The following is a 10,807-nucleotide window of genomic DNA, read 5'->3' as shown; positions in this document are numbered from 1 at the left end:
AGGAGAAATAGCCAGCACTGTGACGCAAAGAACATGGATCATGGTTCAGACTTCATAAATATTTTGTTTGGATTGGTTCTTAAGGAAAGTGTGTTCCTAACCATGGTTGACCATTGATACTACTCCTCATGGGGATGTGGGTGGCGCTGTGGGTTAAACCACAGAGCCTGGGGCTTGCCCATCAGAAGGTCAGTGGTTTGAATCCCCGTGACGGGGTGAGCGCCCGTTGCTCGGTCCCAGCTCCTGCCCACCTAGCAGTTTGAAAGCACGTCAAAGTGCAAGTAGATAAATAGGTACCACTCCAGCAGGAAGGTAAACGGCGTTTCCGTGCGCTGCTCTGGTTCGCCAGAAGCGGCTTAGTCATGCTGGCCATATGACCGGAAGCTGTCTGAGGGCAAATGCCGGCTCCCTCAGCCTATAGAGCGAGATGAGCGCCACAACCCAAGTCATCTGCGACTAGACCTAATGGTCAGGAGTACCTTTACCTCATGGGTTACCAAAAAAATTAAATATAGCAATTATTCAAACTATTATACACATTACTATAACCAAATACAAGATTGTCCCCTGATATCACAGGTAGGATTCAAAATTATTTGGAACAATATTGACTGAACGTTCCATATTAGCAGGTTATGAATCTTCCAGACTTCAAGGAATGGTTCCAGTGCATATCAAAAGCTTTAAAAGGGATCAAATTTAAATGCCATCTGGCCCAAAAGTTATTGTCTGAACCGTTCTGTACCCTGCTCATCTCCCTAGTGGAACACAAAGAAATTATTTCAGTATTTACTCTTAATATTGCCCATCTTTATCATTAAAATTCTAAGGAGCAAGGTGGAGGAGGAACACCAGGTCATCTGTGTCTGATCATATTACCTTATTTTGATTCAGCAATCATAGAGATTAAGATGTAACACTCGCACAGGAGCAAAGGACCAGTGCTTTGTTTTATGACTGCAGATCTATCACAACCCAATGTTCTCAAACCCATCCATCACCTCCTCCAGCAGCACAGCCAAGTGCCAATCACTAGTACACACAAAAGCTCTTTTAAAAGAATATAGATCAAGTAAGGGGGAAAAGGGAGCTAGCCCATTTCACTTTTACTACAGGCCTGTAGCCAAAGATTTGGTATCAATATGCTGGTTGAAATCTCTGCAGGTCTTCACCACCGTGCAGATCTCCTCTCTGACCATGATCTCCTTTCCCTCCCAGACTCCTCTCTCGCATTTTCCTCTTCCTCACATTTCCATGGTCCAATATCCCACCAATCTTGTTCCCTAGACCCCTTTTCTTGCCATCCATGTACTCCCAAAATCTCCCCAAGGGAAGGAACAGGAGAAAAACAGGACTCCAATAAACCAGTCACAGTATATCTGAATAAGATCCTTAAAAATTATCTTTAATTGATGCCAAGTATGAACAGACGATAAAAGTGACAGAAGCAAGTAAAATTGCATAGATGAAAACTATGCATTTTATATGTTTTAAATATAAACTCATAACATTTGCTGTCTCAAAAGTTGACAAACCAAACCATTTCAGCTATGGTTAAGTCAAATCAGCAGTAATATGACAATGAGGTACATACTTGACTCAAAGTGTAAGCAATTTGTAAATTACGGAAATCAATAGACCCATGTCAGCTTCCATGGTTTGTTGCCCTGATGGTGCACTTTTCTGCAAAGAACCATTCTGTGACCTTGTTCAACAGTAATACTGCATCGTTAAAATGAGAGGTATGTCAAAGAATCCATATACATTCCTACCCACAGCTGTTATTTACATAGTTTCAAACCAATGTGCTAGGGGGGAAAGTGTGTTTAAGAAATGTCTTGGAAAACCAAAGTTAAGTTCTAATGTATTCTTCTTTGCTAAATTTAGTCACAAAAATATCCTCTTTTTTTTACTTTTGTACAAAAGTAAAATATACATTTGATTCCAGTCACATTTATAGAAATGCTACTGAAGCAACAATTTAATCAAATATAAATATACTCCCAAAGAATTCAGTTGTGTTCAAATGACAGCTGGACAGGGAAGACTTTAAAAAGTATAAATCATATATAGTACGGCTAGAGGAGTGGAACAACTGATCAACATAGATATGAACAAGGATTTGTTTTCCCAACAAAATCGGAGTAAAAATCTCAAATTGATTACAATTCTTTGAAAAAAGGCAAGGCATGCTATTTCCTGATCATATGCACGTTTGTGGCCTAATTTATTCAGCACCCACAGAAAGAAAATGGGGGGGTACAGATATTTTTAAATCTGTCAATTAAAATAAAGACAGTGCTTAATTCTGATTTATGTCTAGACGTATTTCAGAATATAACAAAAATTATGTCACCTAACTGTCTTTTAAAAAGAAATGAAAATTTAATTTAAAAAGACCAACTATAGAATCGTCGGTTCTAACTGCATATGGAACCAAATGGTCCCTAACAAGGGAAGGGAAATTTAACTTTTAATATGGTTTTACTTTTCTTGATTATGTCTGACAATACTACAGAAATTACATATAGGAGAAAGTGTTGTGTGTTCAGCTCATACCCTTTAAAAAAACCATATTGAAACCATAAAGAATATTCAGCCTTCTGGGCAAAAATTTTTTTGTTAACTGACAAATTTCTCAACTCATGTAACAAAGTTTGTGACGTGTTGCAGGTCTTGCATTTTCTATTATATGAACTGTGGTTTGGCAATATGTACTAAACGGCCCCTCAATTTTATTTTTAAATCACACATTATGCCTCATCTTTCACATGTGCTGTAGTTTTAGTACCCCACAAAACACCCAAAAGTCCTGCACTCATAAGTGAATGCATGTCTACAAAAAGCTTAAGGGGAGAGAATACAAGACATAGCTTCACTCGTCTTTCTCCTTGTGCTTCCTCAATAAGGACTGTAACGCTCAGCTCCAAATACTCCATTTTGTAATTATTTACACCCCAGCTGAGAGCTTTATTTGTATGGAGGACTTGAACAGATAGGTCAGGACTCAAAAAAAAAAAACCTGAATAGGTATAGAAACCGCAATTAAATGTTTAGGGGACAGGACTCTGCCAGACGAATTAATTTCTTCAGGCCCCATCACCAGATATTTAGTAGGAACAGAGGTCTGGTCTACCCAAACAGCAGGTGACATGGCAAAGCATTTTCTGGACAGTTCCACATTGGACTAGAGACAGGAGGAATCACATTATTATGTTTTGTAAAAAAACAACAATAACTCCCTGCACATAGAAAACTAATTGTCGCAAAGCTGGTAAACCCTGGCTTGGCTTCCAACTGTAGACAAGAGCTTGCATGATTCAGTGCTCCACCACGAAAAAGTAAATTCTCGGAACAAGGAAAACTAACATGTTAAGAAGGTTGTATGAGAAACTTTCTTTCCAATAGACTCGTTTTCCATGTGCAGGGAACGTTTGGGTCATTCAGACATATGCAGTCTCATCCGCAGCCTAAAAATGTACAGCAAGGTCCAGATATGAGAGAAATGGTTTGCAGCCCAGCCTTCTCCCTGATAGATTGTGTAATGACATTGAGAGGGGGAGAGGTTTCCAACATACTCCCTGCCCACACACAACTGTGACCTGCAGTCTGAAGTGGTATACATAGACTCTGAGCAGGTTTACCTTTTCCCCTGCCCTTAGCACAGATCAGGCCAAGCAGTCATCAAAATAAATGGGTCTTTTAATGGAAATAATCGACAATATTCAATGTGAGTTGAACTCCGCTTGGAAAAAATAACACACATCCTCTTATTTCCATGTCGCCTTTTAAAAGTATGTCAGTAACGGTCTCCATAATAACATGTGATAAGAAAATATACTGATTTCACAGGAGCTAAGGAGATAAGGACTCCCATTTCAGTTAAAATTTGCTTTGGGGATTTTTATTTTATTTTATAATAACAGTGATAGAATGTGGCCTTATGTACCTTTATCTCCAATCTTTCTATATGGCATTTCACAGTTAGTCCTATTTCTATACGTGTTTTGGATCAGTATTTGGGGTGGGAGGGGGGAGTCACTAACTTCCCTGTCCTTGGAAGAGAGACTGCACTGTATCCCTGCAGTGTGTTCCTATTCAATGATCTCCCGCTTATGTCGTCCAGTTGATTTTAGTTGCTTCCATGTCAAAAAAAGAGCCATTCCAAGCCTTTTTGGTATCTAAAGCAGAACATCCAAGCAGCCTCCCCCCCCCCAACTGACACTAGCCTAGCGCTGGGCAGTTATCCTGCGCAGGCCACCCTGAAATGAGCACTGCAATGACCTTGCACATCTCTGTTCACTTCCGTGAGCTTTGTGTTGAAGAGCTTCCCAGTGAATCGTACTTCAGGAGTCATCCCCATCCTCTGCCCTTACTTAAAGGCCACCTCTTTACCAAGGTCAAGATTAAGGTAAGACCAATGTTAAGATTAAGGAAACGCCAACTAATTCTAGGCCTTTGGAAACTTTGCCCTTGCCCTTCCTTGAATTAAACCTGCTAAGCCTACAGCCTGATTCGCACCCTTGATGAATCAGCAAATAAATACTGAACAGCCAGCGACTGTGTCAGCACAACATCACAAACCATGAGTCCACCCCAATGGATGGAGAGACATTGCTACAGCACTGCAGTAACCAAATGCCAGCAAATCCATGATTTGCCGTGCCCATTTTCAGATCACTCCTCCTGGGGGCAAGCTACAGCCACTCACTTTTGAGAAACCACCAGTCACCAAAACAAAATATGGCAGAAAAGAAAATTAAAAACAAAAAGGTGTATTAAGAATCAGGCAGTAGTTTAGTGCACCTTCAGACCTACAAACGCATTTCAGCACATATTAGTGCAAAGGAATGAGTCTGATTTTAAGGGGGGGAGAAACCTTGCTGGAAGAAATGCATGCCTATGCTACATGAAGTTATTCCCTGCACTCCATATTTACCCAGTCCCTTTGTTATAAATGAGTAAGCGACAATCATATTCCCCAAGCCACCCCACAAGCCCTAAAGATCACCTATCCCTGCCAAAAGCAAAAGGGGGAAGCTATAAACCAAACCGCTGCATGGCATGCATACTTTCTCTTAAACATGCAGAATAAGGATCAGACCAGCAGATAAACTAAGGTGAGGATAACCCAGCCAGTCAACACAGAAACTCACCAAGCTGCCCAACTGAGGCCTCATCCTCTCTCAGGTAGCACTTCCTGATCAAAGACCCCATACGGCACTGAGCTGATTATTGCTGAGATAACTACACACAATGTTCAAAGTCAGTTTAACAGGCGAATGAATACCTTCCCTAAATTTAGGAGTTTGGAGGAATCAAGGTAGACCACCAAATCTAGCACTCTAGCAGGGGGAACTGTGACTAAATTGGGGAGAAACTGGATACTGAGAATGGAAAATAAGGTAGAGCTTCCTATCAACTACAATATTATTTTTTTTCTGAATATGCTGCAGTCAGTATTTAAGAGGTCCTTCTGTTCTTCCTACCATTTTGAACCAAACAAGTCACAAAGTTGCATCTTTCTGTCTACCTGACATATCAGGTTTGGGCAAAGCTGCTCCTTTTCCAATGTAAATGCTAGATATCCGTAGCTGCTGAGAAATAGAATACTGAGAATAAAATGGAGGCCTGGGATCTATGTAATGGAAAAGAGGGTTCAGTGTATAAGGCCACATGCTAAGCATGGGAGAAAGAGCCTCAACTTTGACTTTTAGAAGGGAACAGTAAAAAAAAGAAAAAGATTAGTGCCTATATCAGTAAAAAAAAAAAATGGACTTATTGATTTCTATGGACTATAGCTTCAAGACTTGCATAATTGCAGAAAATGCCTTCTCAGAAAATGCTGCAACCTTCAACAAACACAACAGGAGGAGAGTTGTTACAATGGATGGGAAAGCTTCAGGCGAGTCAAATTTTAAAATCCAAGGGAATTTGGGTGGAAAGGATGAGAGCTCCGTTGGAAAAGCAGAAGCCTCTAAGAGGAGCAAGTGTACAGATTCAACGTGCCTCCATCCAACCTGCTCCTTGCATGGCTAAGGCTACTGCAAAGGATAGCCCTTACTTTCTCTAGTGTAGGATGCCAGGCTGCCAAGGTCCAAACCAGGGGAAGAATGGGCCAATACCAAAAACAAACAAAATGAACACAGAGTGTGGCGAAGTCTCTATAAACAGACTGGGGGAAGACTGGGTCTTGCGGGAGTAGCATTTGTCAAAGGCAAATGTTAGGTTGCAATGTCACTCAGCTGCAGGGTGCAGAGTACAGGAGGAAATTAGGTCTGCAAGAGTGCTGGTAGTCTCTGCCCTCGTCTTCTGCCTCTCTGCTTTAGACATTGTCTTTCTCCCTGGCTTTTTCTGCTGTGCCTGCATTTGGCATGGTCGAATCCTGCTATTGTCCCAATTGACTCATCCTTGCCTACTCAGGTTCAGCTCTTTTCATAGAGGCACTTTCAGCAGTCCAGTGGCTGTAAGGATAAAGGCACTAAGCAACTATCTAAAATCAATTGGTTGAGTCTCTTCAGCAAGTCCTAGGGGAATACAAAAGTCTCCAAGGTTCAAACAATGACTGCGAAAATAACTGGGCTGCAATTTGGATGCATATAATCGATAAGTTTCATTTTACATTCTAAGAATGCACCAAAAGGCATGCTTCTGCACCTTTTTTCTGCTCTAGGAGATACAGAATATTTAGACATTGCTATATATAAACTGGACTTAATTTTCCATATAGCTTTCCCTTTAAGGGATGGGATATGTTACTTTCTATTAAGGCCCGGACAGAAGCCAACTCATTTCCCTGAGCAATGCAGGAAAACAACAAGTCTCTCTAGTATTCTCTTCCTGGCCTTCATCCTAACAAGCCTTTTTTTTTTTGTATTTATTACTGAAACCATGCATTAATTAATGTTGAGTTACACCTTAGTCAAATAGGCCATAATGCTGAATATTTGAAACATGCTTTGATCTCCAAAAGTTATTGTTCCCATTTGACTAACATATGCACTTAAATACAGTACTTTTAAGTTACTAATCAGATACTTAACAAATAAAAAGGAGTGCACTTTGGTGAATGCAAATTGAAACAAAAAAGGGCCTATTTTAAAGAAGATCAATTCAAACAAAACCTTATCCCCTATCATCTGAGGTAATGTTCCAGGCATGCAATTATAAAATAGATAGTATCAAAGTCAAACATGCTTATATTAAATTCTATTGTGCTATCTTGCAACAAAGGGGCTAAAAAGTTTTGCATCCATTTCTGAAGAAGGGAAAGAAGTATGTTGAAACCATCTGCACTTAAGAGACCTTAGCAGCATTGCAGATGTTCCATCTTCCCTCCAACACACAGAATAATTCTTCGATTTTAATAGTGTATACAGCAAAAAAAAACACACCCCAAAACCTGGCATATTTTCATAAGGTGCTGTGTGTGAATCTGTAGATCAGAACTACAAAACTTTTCACAAAGGAAGGAAATGTATATGTCGGTCAGTCTAAAGAATGACAAATACTTACTGCACATTACTGCTGAATATTATTTGGATGCATTTTCTTGGATGCACTGTGCAGTTTTGTAGAAACGTTTCCTTGAATCCATGCATATTTTAAGTATTTTTTTTAGAGTCCTCTTGAGCTGATTTTTAAAACGGTTGGAAACTTAAAAGTTATGGGGAAATGTCTAGGGCTAGAAGCATACAATTTCTATTTATAACTAGGCTAGTCCAAAGAGCTTTAGTAACCATTTCCACCACTTGGAAAATACCCTTTTAAAAGAAAACAAAAGGAAAAGTGAAATTCTTTCATGGATCCTGAAAGCTTATTGAATCGCTGAGCAAAAATTCGCAATGCAACAATGCATTTACGAGGTAAAGCATTCGAAGAGTAAAGCATCTACAAAGTGTGACTGCTGGTCACTTAAAGTCTTCAAGCTGCCAATGTTTCTCTTTTCTACATGTTTTTAAACATCAGTCAGCAGCTTGCTTTTATTAACACAGTTTTGTTGGCTATGGTGTAGTTGCCAGTTCTGAGGTTAGCCTCTCTAAAATTGTCTATGCTATTATTCATATCCTCTTCAATTTCCATGTACTCAGATTTGCTGATTGTGGAGGAGCTACGGCGACTCAGATCACTGTCAGATGCTAAATTAGGAGAGCTAACTTTAAGTAACTGAGCCTGTTCTTCCCTTCTGTTTCTCAGGATGGTAGAAGTAGTTGAAGTTGGACACAATGACAGGTAACAGGCAGGGCAATTGTCAGCACACCAGCAATGGCACACAAGGAGCCCACGATTTTGCCTCCATTGTCCACAGGGTACATGTCACCATATCCTACAGTGGTCATGGATACCACTGCCCACCAGAAAGCATCGGGGATGCTGTCGAAATAGGTGCCAGGTTCTCAGCTTCAGCAAATACACCGCACTGGAGAACAAAATCACCCCAATGAAGAGGAAAAAGATTAGTAACCCTAACTCCCTCATGCTCGCTTGAGGGTTTGTCCCAAAATCTGGAGGCCCTTAGAATGTCTGGAGAGTTTGAAGATTCTAAGACTCTTACCAGTCTGATGACTCTCAGGATAGCCAGAGAAGTGGCCTGCTCTCCCTTTTGAGGCCCCTCCTGCTCAGCCATCTCTGTACCCAGAGTGATGAAGTATGGGATGATGGCTACTATGTCAATGAAGTTCATGATGTTCTTGAAGAACTCGGCTTTGCTGGGACAGGCAAAAAGCGCACCACCAATTCAAAAGAAAACCATATGATGCACAGAGTCTCCACCACAAAGAAGGGGTCAGTAAAGATATTGGACTTGTAATAGACTGTCGAGTTGTCGCTGCGGTTTCGGGGTCCCATATACTCCCTGTCCTCTTTCAACGCTGGCAAAGTTTCCAGGCAAAAGATCACTATAGAGATGAAGGATCACCATGACGGAGACTATTGCAATGATCCGAGCTGGCCCAGAGCTCTCGGGGTATTCAAAGAGCAGCCACACTTGCCGCTGGTACTCCTTCTCAGGCAGCGGCCTCTCTTCCTCTTTGATGAAACCTTCGTCTTCCCGGAATTCTCCATGGCCTCCTCTCCCAGTTCATAAAACTTATCTCCTCCGAGAACATGTCTAGAGGCACGTTAACAGGCCTGCGAAGCCGCCCTCCAGACTGGTAGTAATAGAGGATGGCATCAAAGCTGGGCCGGTTCCGATCAAAGAAATATTCGTTCCTCAGGGGGTCAAAGTATCGCATGCGTTTCTTGGGGTTTCCCAGCAAAGTGTTGGGAAACTGAGCGAGGGTCTTCAGCTGCGTCTCAAATCTCAGGCCAGCAATGTTGATCACAACCCTCTCACAACATTCGTGGTCATCGTGTGCCCCAGGTCGATAACTGTCCTGGGGGTGGCCTGGCAAGGCAGAAGTCTCGTCCATATTGTCCCCGGCCATCACCGTCATGGCAGCTACGGGGTGGGAAGGACAGACTCACTAGAAGACGTGATGGGATGCGGAAGGAGAAGAGTTCTGGGATCAGAAGCCGCCAGAGCTGAAGGAGAGTGAAGAATTGAGGACTTCAGAGGAGACACGATACTGGATATAGATGCAGAATCACAGCACGGAGAGGGGCTAAGGAGAGGTGAGGCCCTTGGTGTGGACAGCTCCCAGAGCAGGAAAACAGGGTGGAGAATGGGGATTAGGGTTGGGAAGCTCAAGGATAAGGGAAGAGAGGTAGGTTGAATGGCATCCAGGCTAGGCGGGGAAAGGACCTATAGGGCGCTGGTAATTGGGAGGGTGGGAAGAAAAAAGGGAGAGAGGTTTTCCAGCTTCATCAAAGGACAAAGGGATGGCTGGGGTCTCTTAACACACATGCAACACAGCGAGACTGGGTCCCTTCGGAGCAGTTTCCTTCTGTCTTTTAATGCAGTCCTTTTGTTTTTCTCCAGGATGTGACCATGTGCTGCTGCTGCTGCTGCTGTATTGCGGCTGCTGTCACACACTTCCCCTCAATAAAATAAATAAATAAGCACGGTGACTGGAAGGAGACTGCTTGGAATGCCGACTCAGCAAAATCCGCGGACTTCCCACTTTGCTCTGGAATGGCCCCTTCCTCTTTGTTTTTATTTTATGTTTTTAAGGAATAAAGCTCACTTCGAGGCAACTGGTAGATACTGTAAAGGGACAAGAAGCAGATGCATAAAACACCTCTTTCTCCCCACCCCAAGACACAAATGCTCAGCAATTCCAGTGCTCTCCAACATCATGCAACTCTTTCCAGGCTGCAGCCCACCCTTAAAGCAGCGGTCCTGTAACGCAAATTAACATACTTCCATGCACACATGAATTTCGAATGGGTGCCCTTCACGAAGTCCTGTGTTCCCGCTCGTCGTAACTTCTCAATCCCTACTTAACAAGACTTCCTTCGCTTCGCAATTTTTGCCTTACAGCCCACATCCGCCTGAACGATGTGCGAGCAAAAAACACAAAAAAAACCCAGAGGGGTTGGAATACCACGATCTTTCTTAATAAGAACAGAACCCGGGGAGAAAAATCTCTCCAAATATTTATTGGCGCGGGGGGTGGAGGGAAGAGCGCGCGGGAAAGAAAAGGCTTTGCAACTAGTAACTGTGCCACCGCACACACTTCTTCGAGCAGCGCCCCCCACCCCGAAGCCAACCCCGCGCTGCAAGGAGCAGGCAACTTGCCTCGGAGGAGCCTTCCTTACCTGCCGCGGGGAGGCCGGCGGGGGCCGTTGCAGCAGCAGCAGCAGCAGCGCAGGCGAGGAGCGAGCCCCGGCCGGAATGCGTCAAGGCGCTTCTTCGCCTTGCAGTTGC

General features: G+C 42.7%; 1 pseudogene across 1 annotated transcript; it reads right to left on the bottom strand.

The window, feature by feature from the left end:
• Nucleotides 1-1,384: 1,384 nt before the first annotated feature.
• Nucleotides 1,385-10,806, bottom strand: LOC308585726 (potassium voltage-gated channel subfamily A member 1-like; annotated as a pseudogene). The gene is made up of 2 exons (XR_014013506.1): nt 10,699-10,806; nt 1,385-10,144 (listed from the first exon to the last, which is right to left on the bottom strand). The product of XR_014013506.1 is annotated as a potassium voltage-gated channel subfamily A member 1-like (transcript).
• Nucleotide 10,807: the final 1 nt, after the last annotated feature.

The sequence above is a fragment of the Podarcis bocagei genome, assembly GCF_964188305.1.
Source record: "Podarcis bocagei genome assembly, chromosome: 4".
Taxonomy (NCBI): Eukaryota; Metazoa; Chordata; class Lepidosauria; order Squamata; family Lacertidae; genus Podarcis; species Podarcis bocagei.
The sequence above is the reverse complement of the archived record's forward strand: the minus strand, read 5'-3'. Positions and strand labels throughout refer to the sequence as shown.